The sequence below is a fragment of the Ovis canadensis genome, chromosome 3 (genome assembly GCF_042477335.2).
Source record: "Ovis canadensis isolate MfBH-ARS-UI-01 breed Bighorn chromosome 3, ARS-UI_OviCan_v2, whole genome shotgun sequence".
Classification (NCBI taxonomy): domain Eukaryota; kingdom Metazoa; phylum Chordata; class Mammalia; order Artiodactyla; family Bovidae; genus Ovis; species Ovis canadensis.
In genome coordinates this window covers 152,001,298-152,020,020 of record NC_091247.1, presented here as the reverse complement: position 1 = coordinate 152,020,020, position 18,723 = coordinate 152,001,298, and the positions used below count along the sequence as shown (strand labels likewise).

At 35.2% G+C, this 18,723-nt stretch overlaps 1 protein-coding gene across 4 annotated transcripts in view; it reads left to right on the top strand.

The window, feature by feature from the left end:
• Positions 1-18,723, top strand: part of CNTN1 (contactin 1) — a 421,509-nt gene that overhangs the window by 131,086 nt on the left and 271,700 nt on the right. For 2 of the 4 annotated variants that reach the window (XM_069584609.1, XM_069584611.1), the window contains exon 2: positions 17,010-17,111. The exons of the other annotated variants lie outside the window; for them this stretch is intronic. The gene's annotated coding sequence lies outside the window, so the exon portion shown is untranslated. The remainder of the gene's footprint in view (positions 1-17,009; positions 17,112-18,723) is intronic. 4 annotated transcript variants of the gene reach the window in all.

Genomic DNA, 18,723 nt, shown 5'->3' with positions numbered 1-18,723 from the left:
AGTAGCTTAAATCATGATTACCAGATCTAAGAAAAGTTAAAGTACGACTTCAGACAACACTTTCTACCAGTTTTAATAAACTTGATTTAAACTGTAACAATAGTGCTATTCAAAGTGTGATTTTAAGACTATTAACATCAGCCTGACCCAGGAGTTTACTAGAAATGAAAATCTGGGAACTCCAACCCAGATTATTTATATGAGAATTTCTTAGAGTGAGGCCTTGGGATTTGTCTTTTAAAAGAGTTTACTGAGTAATCCATGGCATATAAAGTTTGAAAAACATTTCTCTACAGCAATAAGGACCAGTAAATAAGAAGCTGAAGTGAGCTTCCCCAGGACAGCAGAATGAAAAATAAACAAGTGGAAAATAACTAGAATTAATAATGGTTAATGAATTGTCTTTAATGCTTCCCTAGTGGCTCAGATGGTAAAGCGTCTGTCTGCAATGCAGGAGACCCAGGTTTGATCCCTGGGTTGGGAAGATCCTCTGGAGAAGGAAATGGCAGCCCACTCCAGTATTCTTGCCTGGAAAATCCCATGGACCATGGAGCAAAATGAACTGTCTTAGGCTATGGTACAAGATGAGGATCTGGGATAAAAATAAATTCAAAAGGGACAGACCTTAAGTAGGATTATGAAGAAGATGAAATTCTGTCACTCAGGTGATGATGAGTTTGGATACAAAGTCAGAACAGATTACCATAGCATAAATGAAAGTGGTCAGGGTGATATGCATCAAGGATCAAAGCCGAGTTAAAGATTAGGGAAGATGTGGTAATCTGAGGAGGCAAAAATCCTGGGACCAAAGAACAGCTATTTTAGAATGAAGCTAAAGATGTAAAAATCTATAACCAAAGGTCTGAACTTGAGTATAAACTATTTATTTGGAAGCAGAAAGTTCAGATCTGTTAGGCCAACTCCATTAATGTTGCCAATTTTTCATCCTAAAGAATTATGTCTTGTTAATAGGTAATGCAATTACAAATTGTGCCACTACGAGTCCAAAAAATATGTTTGGCACTCTCTACATGTCAAATGCAGTGATAAATAACAGAGATAAAAATTTAAGTGAGACAAATGCGATCTTTGCCATTAGAGGAGTCAGGTATTAAATTAAAAAAATATTATACAAGCACTTAATTATGATTGCTGTAAGTATTACCCAGAAAAAGTACAGGTATTATAAGAATGAATTACAGGATACTTAGCCAGCCTGCAAAGAGGAAAGGTAGGAGAGCCAGGAATGTTTCCCAGAAGAAGTAAATTTTAAGTTATAAACTCAAAGATGAGATAACATTGATTAAGACATGATTTGGGGGAAGGGCATTCTAGGGCAAGAATGCAACATGTATGGAGACTGGGAAAAAAATTAGGATGGTCAGGGTAACTAGAAGGTAGTGAATGGAGGGGAATGCACAAGATGAGAATAGTGTGATACAGAACCTGTTATACCCTATTGAAGAATTTAATGACATCCTAATTGTAGTAGAAAAACACAGGACAGTATTAAGCTAGTAAATAATATAATGAAATTTGAGTTAAAAATATATTATTTTAGGTGATATGATAAAGTATTTGATACAAATCACAGTAATTCAAGTCTATGACCCAACCACTAATGCCAAAGAAGCTGAAGTTAAACGGTTCTATGGAAACCTACAAGACCTTGTAGAACTAACACCAAAAAAAGAGAGATGTTTTCATCATAGGGGACTGAAATGCCAAAGTAGGGTGTCAAGAGATACCTGGAATAACAGGCAAGTTTGGCCTTGGAGTACGAAATAAAGCAGGGCAAAGTCTAACAGAGTTTTGCCAGAGAATGCACTGATCATAGTAATAATCTTCTTCCAACAATACAAGAGACGATGCTACCCATGGACATCACTAGATGGTCAATACTGAAATCAGATTGATTCTATTCTTTGGAGCTGAAGATGGAGAAGCTCTGTACAGTCGGCAAAAACAAGACTGGGAGCTGACTCAGATTGTGAAGAGCCCCTTAATGCAAAATTCAGACTTAAATTGAAGAAAGTAGGGAAAACCATTAGACCATTCAGATATGACCTAAATCAAACTGCTTATGATTATACAATGGAAGTGACAAATAGATTCAAGGGATTAGATCTGATAGACAGAGTGCCTGAAAAACTATTGAGGGGGGTTTGTAACTCTGTAGAGGAGGCAGTGACCAAAACTATCCCTAAGAAAAAGAAATGCAACAAAGAAAAATCATTGCTTGAAAAGGCATTACAAATAATTGAGAAAAGATGTGAAAGGCAAAAAGGAGAAAGGGAAAGATATACACAGTGGAATGCAGAGTTCCAAAGAATAACAAGGAGAGATAAGAAAGCCTTCTTAGATGAACAATGCAAAGAAATAGAGGAAAACAACAGAATGGGAAAGACTAGAGATCTCTTCAAGAAAATTAAAGATATCAAGTGAATATTTCAAGCAAAGATGGGCACAATAAAGGACAGAAATGGTATAGACCTAACAGAAGCAGAAGATATTAAGAAGAGGTGGCAAGAATACACAGAAGAACTGTACAAAAAAGATCTTCATGACCCAGAAAACCACAATGGTGTGATCACTCACCTAGAACCCAGACATCCTGGAATGCAAAGTCAAGTGGGCCTTAGGAAGCATCACTACAAACAAAGCTAGTGGAGGTGATGGAATTCCAGTTGAACTATTTCAAATCCTAAAAGATGATGCTGTGAAAGTGTTACAGTGAATATGCCAGCAAATTTGGAAAACTCAGCAGTGGCCACAGTACTGGCAAAGGTCAGTTTTCGCTTCAATCCTAAAGAAAGGCAATGCTAAGGAATGTTCAAACTACCACACTATTATACTCATTTCACATGCTAGCAAGGCCATGCTCAAAATCCTTCAATCTTGACTCCAACAGTATGTGAACTAACAATTTCCAGATGTACAAGGTAGGTTTAGAAAAGACAGAGGAACCAGTTTAGATATTTAACTTAACTCCTTTGTATGAATCTATTGGATCATACAAAAAGCAAGATAATTCCTGAAAAACATCTACTTCTGCTTTTTTATTACACTAAAGTCTTTGTGTGGATCACAACAAACTGTAGAAGAGTCTTAAAGACATGGGAATACCAGACCACCTTACCTACCTCCTGAGAAACATATATGCAGGGCAAGAAGCAACATTTAGAACTTACATGGAACAATAGACTGGTTCAAAATTGGGAAAGAAGTACATCAAGGCTGTATATTGTCACCCTGCTTGTTTAGCTTCTAAGCAGATTGTGTCATGTGAAATATTGGGCTGGATGACTCACAAGCTGAAATCAAGATTGCCAGGAGAAATATAAATAATCCCAGATATGCAGATGACACAACCCTCATGGTAGAAAGTGAGTAGGAGCTAAAGTTCCTCTTCATGAAGTTGAAAGAGTAGAGTGTAAAAGATGGCTTCAACTCAATTTTCAAAAAAATAAGATCATGGCATCCAGTCCCATCACGCACGGCAAACAAATGGGAAAAAATGGAAATAGTGACAGCAAACTCTGGGAGATATTGATGAACAGGGAAGCTTGGCATGCCGCAGTCCATTAGGTTGCAAAGTGTTGGACACCACTGGGCAACTGAACAGCAACAATAACACAGGGAAAACTTTTAGATTACCATACTAATTCAGGAAACCCTGATGATGACTCAGAATATGTTAACAGTAGTGAGGAAAGAAAGAAGTAGACAAAATCAATATATATATTTATCAAGTACAAAGCAATGAGCTGGTAGCCAAAAAGGAAGAAGGGAATATAAAATATCAAATCTAGGTTTCTGGTATGAATATGTGTGCTCAGTCTTGTAGTAGATAATGGTCTCGAGCTCTGAAGATGCTTTGTCTGAAGATGTAAGTTTGGCTTCATTATACACTTCCTTCTCCAGGGGATCTTCCTGACCCAGGGATCGAACCTGGGTCTCCCACTTTGTAGACAGACGCTTTACCGTCTGAGCCACCAGGGAAGTCCTTATATACAGTAGGTCAAGTTATTAGAGTGGATGAGAATGACTTGGAGAGAAAATGAAATGAGAAGAGATCTATCTTTCAATCTTTAAGGGATGGTAGTAAAAACGTTGCACTGGCAAAGAGACTAAATAGGAATGGTTAGAAAAGCAAAAGATTTTTGTATAGCTTTATAAATGTCTTGTACATGCTGCATGCTAAGTTGCTTCAGTCCTGTCTGACTCTTTGTGACCCATGCACTGTAGCTTGTCAGGCTCCTCTCTCCATGGAATCTCCCAGGCAAGAATACTGGAGTGGGATTCCCCTCCTTCAGGGGATCTTCCTGACTCAGGGATTGAACCCATGTCTCCTATGTCTCCTGCATTGTCAGGCAGGTTCTTTATCACTAGCACCACCTGGGCATATATTTGCCTTTATCAAAGATTTTTCCTTTCATAATTTTTGTATTTCTAGTTGTAGTCTTGTCTTTTCCACTTAGAGAAGTCCCTTTAACATTTCTTGTAAGCCTTATTTGGTAGCAATGAACACTTCCAGCTTTTGTTTTCTGTAAAACTAGCTTTTATCTCTCAAACCTGAATGATGTCCTTTTCCTGAGATAGAATCATCTGAGTCATTGTAACCTGATAAAGCAAAAGGACTCAGAAAGAAAATTTGGTTGAATTCTTCAATCAATCAATAAACATTTGTCACAAACCTGTTCTTTGCAAGCTCTGTGCTAGATACCTATTATTCAGCAACATAAAATGTGGTGCTAGCTTGCAAGGAGCTTATGTGATAAAAGTAACTAACAAAATTTTAACACTCAATTTGTTGAGCCACTGTATGAGGTAAGTCTTTTTTTTTTTATTTTTCGTGTTCTTTAATTTAATTAAATCTCACAGTATTCCTGTTATGGAGGCATTATTTTTATTTTTGTAATTTGCATTTAACAAATAAAATATTGTAATGCAAGAGGCTTAAGTAACTTGGCTGTGAACAAACAGCAAGTGTAAAATACAATACTAAGCTATAGGGTGTAAGAAATGAGATCTTGTGCTTTCAATGATTAGATCCACTGACTCTTTATAACTCATTGGGAAGGCAAGAAAAATATGTTTTTTTTAAATGAACAAACAAATTAGGAGAAGAAAATGCTCTTTAATTTTTCTTTGTTTAGACAACATGCTCTACTATTAAATAATACTTGTGAACTTATTAAATAGAAAAAAATAATAGTGAGCATCTTCAGCAGCTAGAGTTTTCCCAGTTTTAATAAAAAAGGAAAGAGATAGCTTAGTTGGTGAGAGTACAGAAATAGATCAGCTCACTCCCTGAAAATCAGAAGTTAGATAAGTTAAAGCCATCAAATCAACTTCTCTGGCATTTATCTCCACACCAAATTTGAACACTTAAACTACTAGAAATTTAGGAGCTAGATAAGAAAATTATCAAAGGGCTGAGGAGAATCTCCCTAAAGAAAGCAAAGTTGAAACAACAGCTGAAGTTGTTAGAATTAATATGAGTTAATCAGTGTTCTGTTTAGCTGAACCAACATGGATATATAAGACAACGGAGAATTCAGGTAGGTCAGGGGCAAAGCAGAGAGTGTGGAGATAATAAAACTTTCCCACTTATGGATAAATGAGTTTGGACAAAAAATCAAAGCAGACTGTCAAGCATGGGTGACAAAAGTTCAAAGTCTCCTGACCGGTATCCTGGAACAGAGACAAATAGTACAGATTTTTAGATAGAAGCTTAATATATGAGAATCTTTAGCCAAAGATCTAAAATAAATAAAACATTTATTTAAAGGTAAGCAGCTCAATTCCGTGTGATCAAATCTATCACAGTGCCTGATAATTCAAACTTGAATAACCAAACCCTCTAAAATAAGCACACACTGTGTATTGATTATTCTTTCATGCATTCAGCACATATTTGGTACCCTGTATAGCAATCACAGTGATACACATTATACCTGTGATAAATGTAAGGCAAATGAAACAAATATGGTCTTTGCTGTAGTGAAAATTATAATGTAGTAGAAAAGTTAGACATTAGCTAAATAATTACAAAAACATGTTTTTAATTAAAATTTTGATCAGCTATAAAGGAAAGTTAGTATTGCAAGAATTATTTATAGAAGGACAATCTTATTTTATAAATTGATAGAGAAAATTGTATAACCTGAAAGATGAGTCAATTAGCCAAAAAAATATTTGGAAAAAAATTACCGACAGAGGAAAAATAAAGTCTTAAGTTTAGGAAAAACAGGGAGATGGCCAAAGTAACTAGGATATAGTGAAGAAGGGGGAAAAGAGAACACAATGAAGCTGCAGGATTAGCTAGAGGCCAACAGGACATTATATGCTGTGTTAAAGATTTAGAATCTTACCTTAATTTTAGTTCAGGAAACACTGAACATTGTATGCCAGTAAACAACATGATGACATTGGCATATTAAAAAATCCTTTTGGGTAATCTCACTATGTATTTGGTATGGATTAGCCAGCAGCAGAGTGGATATGGAGAGTCACCTTTAAGACTATTTCGCTAGTTTAAGCAAGAGGTGATCACAGCTGGAACTTCGCTATTGACAATGAATACAGAAAAACATAGATGGATACAATATATAATAAAGTGGAAACAAAAAGAGTTGAAGCCATAGACTCTAGGCATAAACAGGATGATGTAGGGAGATGTCATTTACTAGGATAAGAAGGAATGGAGAAGATAAGATTTGAGAGAAATATTGAGAATTCAGTTATCTAAAAGTGAGATATAACCAAGTAGAACTATGGAGTTGATGTGTTGGATTTCAGAAAAGATATCTTGCTGAGAGACAATTTTGAGTTCATCAACATATAGGTAATCTTTCAAGTAGAAAAAGATTATATCTCCATTTCTAGAATAAATAGATGATTGATGGTAACATTTCCTAGCACCGAGGAGAAAAAGAAAAAACAAATTTAGAGAAAGTCAAGTTTATTTGTGAACTGCCTGAGACAGACCAGTGTAAACATCAAGAGCAAAACTACCCTGCTGGATCTGGGGTTCGGAAAAGAGATTTTGGCTGGAGATGAAGTTTTAATTCAGTATGCATTACTATAAAGTTATTAAAGTACACAAGATAATGGTTATATTAGTTAATTATCAATGGTGATTGTCTTTAACAACTGTCTTGCAAATTATCTGACATTTACAATTATCTTTAAAAATGGGCTTTCTCCATCAGACCACTGATTCTAAGTTACTGGAGATAATGATGTTCAGATTCCTGGCACCAAGTTAGGTTTTGACCTATAGCCCATGTCAGTGAATATTTGCCATGTCAATGAATATTTTGGGGGAAAAAAAATGCTCAAGTCAATGTCAACTGGATTGAAAGAAAGATAGGTGTTCTTTGCATTCACACCTGCATTTCCCAAGCCAGATTTTTTCCCTGCTATTTAATATACCTGTTTTACTCTGTGTCGTTCATATGGATGATTTTTCAAACATAATTATTACTGGCCAGACAAGAAGTTTGCATCTGATGATTTTGTACCAAGGGTCAGTCTAGAATATATGTTATTCTTATACAAAGACTTTCAATTCCTATATTCAGTCAATTTTCTATTTTTAATTTAAATTCATATATTTCAGTGAAGTATCACTTCATTCAGAAAGACCCTCACATCCACTTCCTACAGCTAAAATATTAACTATATTTTTAAGATACATTATGAATGCCTCTCCAGTTTCACAGGAGAAATACCTGTAATAAAGTCTTTTCCAGGAAATTACAGTTGCAAGACTAAAGATAAAACTCATGAAGAAGCAAAGCCTTATGCAATAACTCTGTGAAGCAAACATTTTACAAGAGAACTTACTGGAATATTAATATCTTGCTATGAAATCAGGTTTTCGGTAGAAAAATAAAATTCATTATGAAGTATTTATATGAAAAAGATACAAAATCACCTTATTAAAGTATAACAGATACACTTTACATTGAACCTATGGTCAAATAAAAATGGAAAGAATGTGAATAAAAGCTTCTGTCCAAGGTGTTACTTATGGGTCAAAGCATTCTTTTCAAAAAGCTCAGAAATCTTAAAGACCTAAAAGTTTACATACTCTTTTTGACTAAAAGAAATTGAGACAGAATGAAGTAAAAGTAAATTATCTTGACACTAGAAATTTATTTATATCAGACTATTTTGCAAACATTGAAATTTGTTACTAGAGAAAAGAAACAGGGTTATACTTTAAAAATTATTTTCTAAGGTGTATGTAGAGATACACAGTGGCATGTACACAGAGCTTTTTGGGGAATCTCATGCAACAGAACTGACTGCTGGTATCTCTGGATTAAAGTTAAATGTGTCTTCCTTCAAGAGTATTTAATCTCTTAAAAAGGAAAACTACTCTAAAGATAACTTAAAGTAAATAAAATTAAATAAAGATTATTATGATTATTTGGCAGTTATACTTTTCAAAGACTTAAAAGTTTTATATTTTTCAATTATACCTGTTAGCATTAGCAGAATTCTTAGTAGTTTCATTCTATATGCTGACTGAACTACAGTTGGGTAATTTGTATGAGACCTTGGGAATCATTTGAGTATATTAAGTTTTGCAAGCTCACTGAAATATTGAGATATATTAATGGACTTAGAACTCTTTAGTGTTGCATGGACAATGTCACTCAGATTTGGAGACATGTTAGGATACCTGTTGCGTATAGCTGGTTTTTTTTTTTTTCCTTAACTGAAAGATGTGTGCCCACTACCAGCTTAATAAATAAAAGTGTATGCAAATAAACTTCTCTGTATTCCTCTTCCCCAGTAATAACCTTCTTCTTCTCCTTAGCAATAAGTACAATCCAGAATTTGATATTTATATCCAGACCTTAAATTTCATGTATCATATATACATATACCTTTAGGCAAAATATAATATCATATCACTTTGCTTATTTTTAGATTTTATGTAATAGGAATTATGATATATGAGTTATACATTTTCCCCTAGCATTAAGCATGCAAGCTCCATCTATGTTGATAGTTGTAGCTTTGTTTTTTTTTTTTCAATTCTTGGCTAATTTAAAAGAATATTGTTAAAGGAAATTACAGTGTAATAAATCTGGGCTTTGGTCACATGGAATTTTAATTCTGTGTTATTCTTTATATCGTTCTACGCTTGTGAAAGTTACTTAAAACTGTCTCAGCCTGTTTTCTTATCTACCAAAAGGGATCATAATGTCTTCTTTATAAATTATTTTAGACATAATTGTAAAATGTACATTTGGAGATAAGTATATAGATATATAAAATATTATGTATTGGGAACAATAATAAATGATTTTTTCTTTTCCATATTTTTCCTTTTAAGTAAGTAGTGATTGTCAGACATACTTTTAATACAAGCTCACTACTTGTTGGACTTTTGGGACATACAAGAGCAGAGACAGTTCGTGGAAGTGGTTCAGTGGTTTTATACTGTTGAAGTGGTGTGAATTGTATACTTGGAAAATCTAGATGTGACTTCAGGCTCACTTGTTCATTGATCATGTGACCTGATCAAATTTCTTAATCTTACTTTGAGTAGGAGGCTTCATTCTTAAGTGGAGGTAAATGCTACTTGTCTCACAAGAGCTTTGTGATGATCAAATTAAATCCATGTATTAAAGTACTAAGTGTGTTCTAGCCGTATTATATGTGTTTAACACATATTAGCAGTTTTCCCTTTTGTAGTCAATTTACTAATGATGTCAAGATATTTATTTAATGTAAAGCTTTTAAGTACATTTTCTTATCTACATCGCAGTGTTTCTTCCTCCGTCTTCTTTTCTCTGCACTTTCAAACCTAAGTTGTTCTCTCCACTTTCATAGCTTAAACAGTTCTGACCACTCCCAAACCTATTTAGTGACGTGTAGCTTCTTTAGCCAAATGTCTTAATGAAAGTTCTATAAGTATCCAATTCTTTATCAACTCTTCATCTTGTTTCCTGGTATACCCCTCTTTTGTTACATTCAATGTCATAATCTAATTACCTCACCATCTTCTCATAACATCAGTGGTTCTTCTTTTCTTTCTTTCTTTTTCCTTTGGATAGAGGCAAGAGGAGGGTACACTGAGTGGCCCAAGTCTTAACGTCTTCCATGATTTCTCCCTGTCTTTTAATCTATGTAGTCTTACCACTTTAATGTTTAAATAGTTCTGGAATATCTCTATTTCTGCTTTGTGGAGGCCCTCATCACTTCTGGTGGACTAAAATGATGTTCTATTAAACACAGTCTTTTAATCTGTTACTGTATCCAATCTATCTTCCAGTCACAAAACCTAGTCGTATTACTCCCTTGGTGAAATCTTTAAATATCTCTTTCTCTGTTGAATAGCTTCAAACTCCTTAACAGTATTAAAAATGTTGTATATAATCATGATTTTTAACTATTTTTGCTATCAGATTTTGTATAATCTCGTGTCATCACCTGAAAATATATGTATTATATCCAAAATTATAAAAAGATACTTGTTTCTCAAGCATGTCATGTGATGTCCTGTTTCTCTACAAATGCATGCTTTTCTCCTTACTAAAAATGACTTTCCCTTCAAGACAAATTTGGAAGAAAATAAATTAATATTTCTAAAGTCCTTACTGTGTCAGAACTGTGTTAAGTGACATAAAGGCATTGCAATATTTGAATCTGCTAATAACTCTGTGATGTCAATGAAGTTCCTATTTACACATGAGGAAATCAAGGCAGGATTTAAACTCTCATCTGCATGACTACAAAAAAAATGTATTTTTAATTATTGTAGTCTAGGGCCATTTATTTAATTCATACAAAAGATAAAGCGATAGAGGTTTAACTTGATTTCTACATGATAAAACTCGTGTTCGTGGAGTATGGGTATCATGCCATGGTCACATAAATTTGTAACCCAGTAGGACCCTATGGCACCTTCCTGCAGCAGATATCTACCCCTGGTTCTCAGCCTGCCTTCTGTTTGTAGAAAAGCTGTATTTTCCCAGGGCCCTCCTGAGTTACAAAAGCCTGGCTCAAGAATTAATGATGGGAAAGATGTGAATCAGTTCAGTTCGATCACTCAGTCGTGTCTGACTCTTTGCAACCCCAGGGACTGCAGCACGCCAGGCCTCCCTGTCCATCACCAACTCCCAGAGTTTACTCAAACTCATGTCCATTGAGTCAGTGATGCCATCCAACCATCTCATCCTCTGTCGTCCCCTTCTCCTCCTGCCTTCAATCTTTCCCAGCATCAAAGACGTGAATATATAGTGACATAGGTAGCAGTTGAGTAGAAGTGCAAGCATGCTCAGTCATGTCTTTGAGACCCTATGGACTATAGCTCTCCAGGTTCCTCTGTCCATGGGATTTTACAGGTAAGGATTCCTACTGCAGGGGATCTTCCTGACCCAGGGATGGAAGCTGTGTTTTCTATGTCTTCTGCATCAGCAGGTGAATTCTTTACTACTGAGTGGTGGTGTAAGTGGTTTGAGCCAGGAGAACTGGTAACAATTTAAATAATAAATCAGCCATATGGCAGTCACAGAATCTTTAGTTCTTCCCTAAGCTACCTAGGTAACAGTATCTCAAATATAATTCCTAAGTTTTTAAACAGATGCTAAAATCCCACCAAATGGGAGAAGTTAACTACTTGATGTCCGTGATCTATGGGAACCTGAGAATTGATAATGTTAACCAGTGATGCCTGTAATGTTGCCAGTTACCTCTTCATGTGTAAGCTGATCACATACCTTGGGACTCCTCTCTCTCAGTTTGCCTTTAAAAATGCTCCCTGAAACTCATCTGGGAGTGTAAGGTTTTTGAGCATTAGCTGCCCCAGACTCCTTGTCTGGTGCCTTACAATAAATGCTGCACTTTTTTCTTCACAACATCTCAGCGTTATCCTTGGATTTACTCTGCAGGGCAAGAAGACTCAATCTCTTCTGGGTAACAAATTCAGAAAGTTTGAATTTAATTTCAGATTTGTGAAATATCATAGCCCATGTAAGTTTTATTTACCATTCAGATTCTTCAAATATCACCTCTCCATGAATCATTTCCTAATGCCGCATGAGCAGGTGGTGAATACCCAATTTCTTCTACTGCTCTGCCTCATTGTATAACACTTATCTATCAGTTACTTAGCATGCAGTCACAGCATGCTTTAGTAGTTATCTCATTTGCATACCTTAACACATATCAGAAGTGATTATAGTCATCACCCGGCATGTATGTCTTTATGTGTTTTTCTCACTAAAGTATGAATATCTTTGGAGCAGTCATTATACATATTTGTCTTCCTAACATGTAGCACAATTCATTGCATATAGAAAGTACATAATAAATATATTTGATTGAATGAATGTGTTATAATTAGGGGATGACTATATTATAGTTAGGACAACTTGAGAAAAGGGGAAATAATGTCTTAAATGTTAGAAAATAAATGCAGCCTGCTCCCACTCCCCTTGAGCTCAGGAATGTGGAAACTTTGGCAGACTAAATTATTTTCTTAATTCTACATGGCATTGTGTATTCTTAAAATGAATACAAATTATGCATTTTTCCAAATGACAGGTTAGGTATATATCTTAATAGATATTGCAAATTTAGCTGACTAAATATGTTTTGATTTATTTACAACTTTTGATTCGATTTATTGAGCCTATTGTACATTACAGAGTTTGCTCCATATTTTATATGTATTATAAATTCTTAATATTGAAAGCCTCTAGATCTGCAAAGAGATCAAATTCATCTAAAAGAGGCACCTCTGTTTTCCATACACTTAAAAAGAGAGGTTAAGTGTGTTTCTTAAGCATAGTCAGGCTTCTGGAAAATGGAAATCAGTTCTTGTCACTTTCTCAGGCTTTTTCTTGTGTGGGAATACAATAGGTTGTTTTTACTCCTGTGTTTCCCCTCAAGGTTTCCCCTATCCTGATTTCCTAGGGACTTACCATCTCTATAGCTTTTGTTATGCCATACTTATCTCTGCTGAGTCTAATCTTGGTCTAGTCTAGGTTGATGAGGTGTTTGCGTGTGTATTCTCTCCCCACATTTAAAACAGTTGAATCTGTTAGGTGCAAACCAAGTCTCAAACTCAGTTCTACTTTTAGGTCAGTCCTCTTCCTTCTTTTTTTTTGCAAATTTAATTAATTTTTTTATTTATTTTTTTTTTACTTTATTTTACTTTAAAATACTGTATTGGTTTTGCCATACATCAACATGAATCCGCCATGGGTGTACATGCACCTAACCGCTATGTGGTCTTTTTATTTGCTTATTCAACCCTTCTTCTTGTTAAAAAAAAAAAAAAGTGATGATAGTTTATATGACTTTGGTAGACCATTTAACTTTTTGGGTCTTAGATTATTTACCTGCAAAATATGTCACAGGGTTACTGTGAATATTAATTAAGAATATGCATGTGATAAATTTTAAATTTATAGATCCCTAATGAGATTTCCTGATGACTCAGGTAAAGAAGCCACCTGCCAGTGCAGGAGACACAGGTTCGATCCCTGGGTTGAGAAGATCCCCTGAAGAAGAAAATGGCAACCCACTCCAGCATTCTTGCCTGGGAAGTCCCATGGACAGAGGAGTCTGGCAGGCTACAGTCCAGGGGGTTGCAATGATTTGGACATTACTTAGTGACTGAATAGCAACACAAATTAAACATTATCATTCAAAAAGGTAGCTGCTAGCCATGCATTGATATTAAATACTTGACATGCAGCTAGTTTGAATTGAGATAATTTATAAGTACAAAACATATGCTGCGTTTTACAGGCTTGGTACAGAAATTTTGAAAAATGAAGGTCAGTGGCTCAAAGATTTTATTTGTTGATTGCTCATTGAAATGATGATATTTTAGACATATTTGGTTAAATAAAATGCATTATTTAAAAAAATAAAAATAAAACAGTTGAATCTGAAAATTCACCAAGTAGGTCCAAAGATATCATCATCATTTTAGATCTGGGTCTTGGAAATTTGTATGCAGGAAAAATATTGACTTTCCTCTCACTCACTGCAGAAGGAGAGAAGGACAAAGCTAATGCTTTTCCTATCCACCTGGTTATACACTATTGAATCATGTCGATTCAGAGAATTTAAATTTCCAATGTTTATATTTGCAATTATTTTTGGTTTTGTCAGCAATTTATATCTCTTAAATGCTTGTACACTGTATCCTTATACATGATAAGCTAAATTTCAAAGTTTGTGATTTTCTACTAGTTTAGACATTATCTTCATACAAAACAACTTCTAGATGACTAAATTGATAAAACTCTTGGTGAAACTATTTGGTGTCATCTGAGGGGCTCTGAAGAACTCTGGTACCAAGTTCTTTATATCTCAGGGCAGAAAAGATTCAGTAAGAGGCACAGTGAAAGATAAGAAGTGATTTATTAGAATAGGATGCTTGTGATGTTTACAAGCGGGCAGGCAAGAGGGTGTCATGCCTTGAGAACTTACTAGGCTACAGTTTCATAATCAAGGGAAAATGGGGAGGGGAAGAAGAATGTCTTTATCTTTCTTGAGTAGACATCATGCTTCCTTATCTTTCTTGAGTAGACATCATGGTTCCATCATCAGCTTCTCCTTCAGCTTCAGCAGGGGAGTTTCTTTGTCCCTACATGGTCAAGCTAGGTCCACAAATTATTGTGTTTTTATGTGTGTAGAGGACATGTCCTAGGGATCATTAGTTTACTGACCTCACTGGGCAGGATGTAGCTATCACACCACCATTGGTTTATTGTTTGAGGACATGTCTTGTGCTTCTGTCTCATGGTTTTGTTGCTAAACAAGCCTTCTTGTTTTGTAGTTAAGCAAACATGCTTTCTTGAGTAATCATTAACTTATAGGGATCTCATACACACACACACACACACACACACACACACACACACACACACACACACACATATATATATATATATATATATATTGCTTACAATCCCCTAGTGGGATTAGCTATTTATTAACTATTTAATTACCTACTTTGTCCCTTTATTCCATCCCTGTCATTGGCAGGAAATTTATCCTTAGCTATAACTTCTAAAACTTTTAAATGTTAGAGGTCTTTTGTATAAAGAATAAAAAATATTACTCAATTAAATAGTATAAAACAAATTCTACTTGTTGTTAACTTGAATTTTTTATGTTAGAAGCAATATGTATTTTTAAATGTACAAATAGAATCTGAGTTGGATACAACAGAATATTGAGGAGTTTGGAAGATATAATGTATATAGTAATTGGAGAGTTAATTTCTCAGACACGTTTAGAATATTTTAGCATAATCTTTATCAGCTGAATATACCTATTTTTTCCCTGGCCTAGCAAGGATTATGCTCTTATTGCACTTGGAAGGAAAACTCTCTCCCTGACCATCCCTAAACTCCATCGCTGTTGCCATGCCTCCTACTGCCTTCGCAGGCAGGTATAAATTTTAACTGGTTTATTGACTGAAAATCACCATGATCATGCCTCCTCCGAGAGTGAATTGCTCTCTGTAGTGTAATCTTTAGATGGGAAACCTTGATTATACTCTGAGAGTTATTCTCTACTCCAGTCCTGAGCATGAATTTGAAGGCTTCGCTCTGGCCTTACAAATGGCAAAGTGTGGTGAGATAGAAATATTGCCTTTTTGTGTATGTGGTACCTGTGTATATACAAAATATAAGATATATATAGTATATATATGTATGAAAAGGCTTTGAAAAGACATGGCATTAAGCTTCTAAATAATCTTAGTAACATCTGTTCTCTTTGGTGGATAAAGTTTAAATAGTTTTTACAATGAAGATACTTTGGGAAATAGACAAACATTTATTGTACATTAAATGCATTTGCCATTTCATTTTACATGGATCTCTCATTATGGTAATTTTTCCAAATACTACTGTGATATTTCAAAATGCTACCTGTGTTTTCTCTTGATGAATATTAGCATAATAAAAAGCATAATTAGTTTTAAAGCTTACTTGTTTTTTGAGGCAATGAAAAAAGACTAGTTGAAATCATGGCATGTTCTTAGGAGCTTAAATTCTGAGAGAAAAGGCTTTCGAACTACTGACACACCCAATGTACAGGTGCTCAGAATCCAAAATAGTCAATGGTGATGAACAATGATGTACTCACTATGATGATATTTTAAAAAAGAATCCTCTTCCATATTATTGAAATAAAAATTAATTATTTTTAACTTAAAATCTTCTAAGAAGTGTTATTCAAATGAGCCCATATAAAATCTCCTAGAGTATGATTTATAGCAATTCATCATTGTTCTTTTTTCTTAATTTTCAGCTTAGCACTGTTGATTTTCCAGAAATCGTAGGAAAAAAATCAACTCTATATATCTCACTTCTAATATAAAATATTCAGCCTAAATCTGCAGAAATGATGTGTTTTGAATAAAAGTAAACAGATGTTATAGCATTTCCTCAGAAGAGTCCAGTTTAAACATTCTGCAATATGCAAATGCCATCCCGTCTATGTGAGTGTTTTACCCTGGTGGATGCTGCAGGGTTGGAGGTTTCTGCCTGTGCTTTAGGTTGTAATTTTATTTGTGGAAATAAACCAGTCGCGGAGCTCCAATTGTCTTAGCGATGAGGTGATCAATAGCCCATTACTGGATAGAACAGCGACTACAGGAAGTGCATTGAAGATTTTAATGCATGAATTATGCATGCGGTGCTCATTCTTTAGTCTCTGAACAGAATGACAGGGTTTGTGAAGTCGCCTCAGATAGTTTCTTGCATTAAGTGACTGCAGTGAAATGCTTAATATTTTCAGGCATAGAAGCAGCATTGACTCTAGCCAGCTGAATTTGGATGTAAATCCCCCAGCTCCTAGCACAGAATGCTTTATTTGAAAGTATTGCTATGTAGCGAGCCAGCTTTACTGTCATCTAACCTGCTCTCCCCAGAAGGTTGGCTGAAGGATGGGAGCGGCTGTGCCTGCCTCTGAGGTCACAGCTTGAAGTCCTTTTAACTTGCTTTTTGCAGCAGGAGAGAAGCGTACTGTGGTGTAACTGTCGCCGCATTCATTCAAATGGACAGTTTGCAATAAATACTATACTCAGAACGACAGATAATTCAACATATGAGGTAAGTCCGAGGCTTTCCTCTAGGTTAGAAAATTGCAAGCGAAAATGTGCTGAATTCGGATAAGGATGATGCAGTGTTAGTAGGACTGACTTACACCTCAGTATTGCGATGCAGTGTCGGGATTCTCAATTGTTACGTTAATTGAAGGCTGATTTTATTCTGTATTTTTGACAATATTTGTGCCGCAGGGTATTTTATTTTGCACGCAAAAGCTTTTCAAGACTGTACCCGAGCTCAGATGTGTGTGTCTCAGATAGACTGAAACCTGCAAATTGGGGAGGGGCGGCACCGTGAGTATGAGTGGGATCAATAAAAATTACCTCCTGTGGAGAAGTTTTAGCAGGGCTGTGGTATTCCTTGGCTCTTATTGTTTCCTTAATGTCAGTATTTTCAAATTATGGTAAAAAATGTTGATAAACACCAAAAATGTTCACTCCTTTCCCCAGAAGCAGAGGAAAGCACTGAGGTACTGTGTTGCATACAAATGGAACAGATGGAATTAAAATAATTTGGAATAGCTTGTCCTTGAAGGAAGACCTTGTTGTCAGAAACAAAACAGTCTGACTTCTACCTGTGGTGTTCTCTTTTTTCCCTCTTGTCCAGAATACCCTACCCCAAAAAGAATATATAGACGGCAGATTTCAAAATGTATGCTCCCCCTCCATGACAAAAAAAAAAAGTTTTATTTCATTCTTGGTCTTTAAAAAATTAAGCTTATATGATTGCAGAACTCATTATATAGAAGCCAAATAAAATTTACAAAAACTCTGTAAAACTGAAAAACATAGCTCTGTATTCTGCTATATTTGCCAGTCTTTGTGGATTAAAGCTGCTTGCTTAAATACCATGAAATAATGAATAAAAATGCAAGTTATGTGCACTATGAAATAAATTTTTAAACCTTTTTTTAGGGTGGGAAAATATCATTAATGAATATTCAGTAAGAAACTCTAGATATATAATAACATTTTTAAAAGATGCTTTTCAATAATATTTATACTATTACTGTATATATATATGTATACACATAGGCATATATGCACACATATGTACACACAATATATAATTTATAAAACATAATATATGCCATATAACATGTATGTCATATAAAGTAGATAATATAACATTATCTACTCAAGTATGTTAATTAATGTTGTTTTTAACAATGTGTTTTCTAAATAATCTATCAAGAACCAGTGATAGGGACTTCCCTGGTGGTCCAGTGGTTAGGACTCCAAACTTCCACTGCAGGCGGCATGGGTTCCATCCTTGGTTGGGGAACTAAGATCCCACATGCCACACGGCATGGCAAAAAATAAATCAGTAAAATAGAACCTTAAATTTTAAAAAAAAATCAGTGATAGATAAGGCCAACTGTTTTTGCTAAGATAGTGTTCTTGCCTGGAGAATCCCAGGGACGGGGGAGCCTGGTAGGCTGCCGTCTATGGGGTCACACAGAGTCGGACACGACTGAAGTGACTTAGCAGCAGCAGCAATAGTGGGGATTATTTATGAAAAATAAAAAGGAAATGTAGAGCACTGACAGTAAGATCACAGGAGAAATACCCTTCAAGCATTTCACAGTGCATTTCAATTTTGCTACAGTGTTACC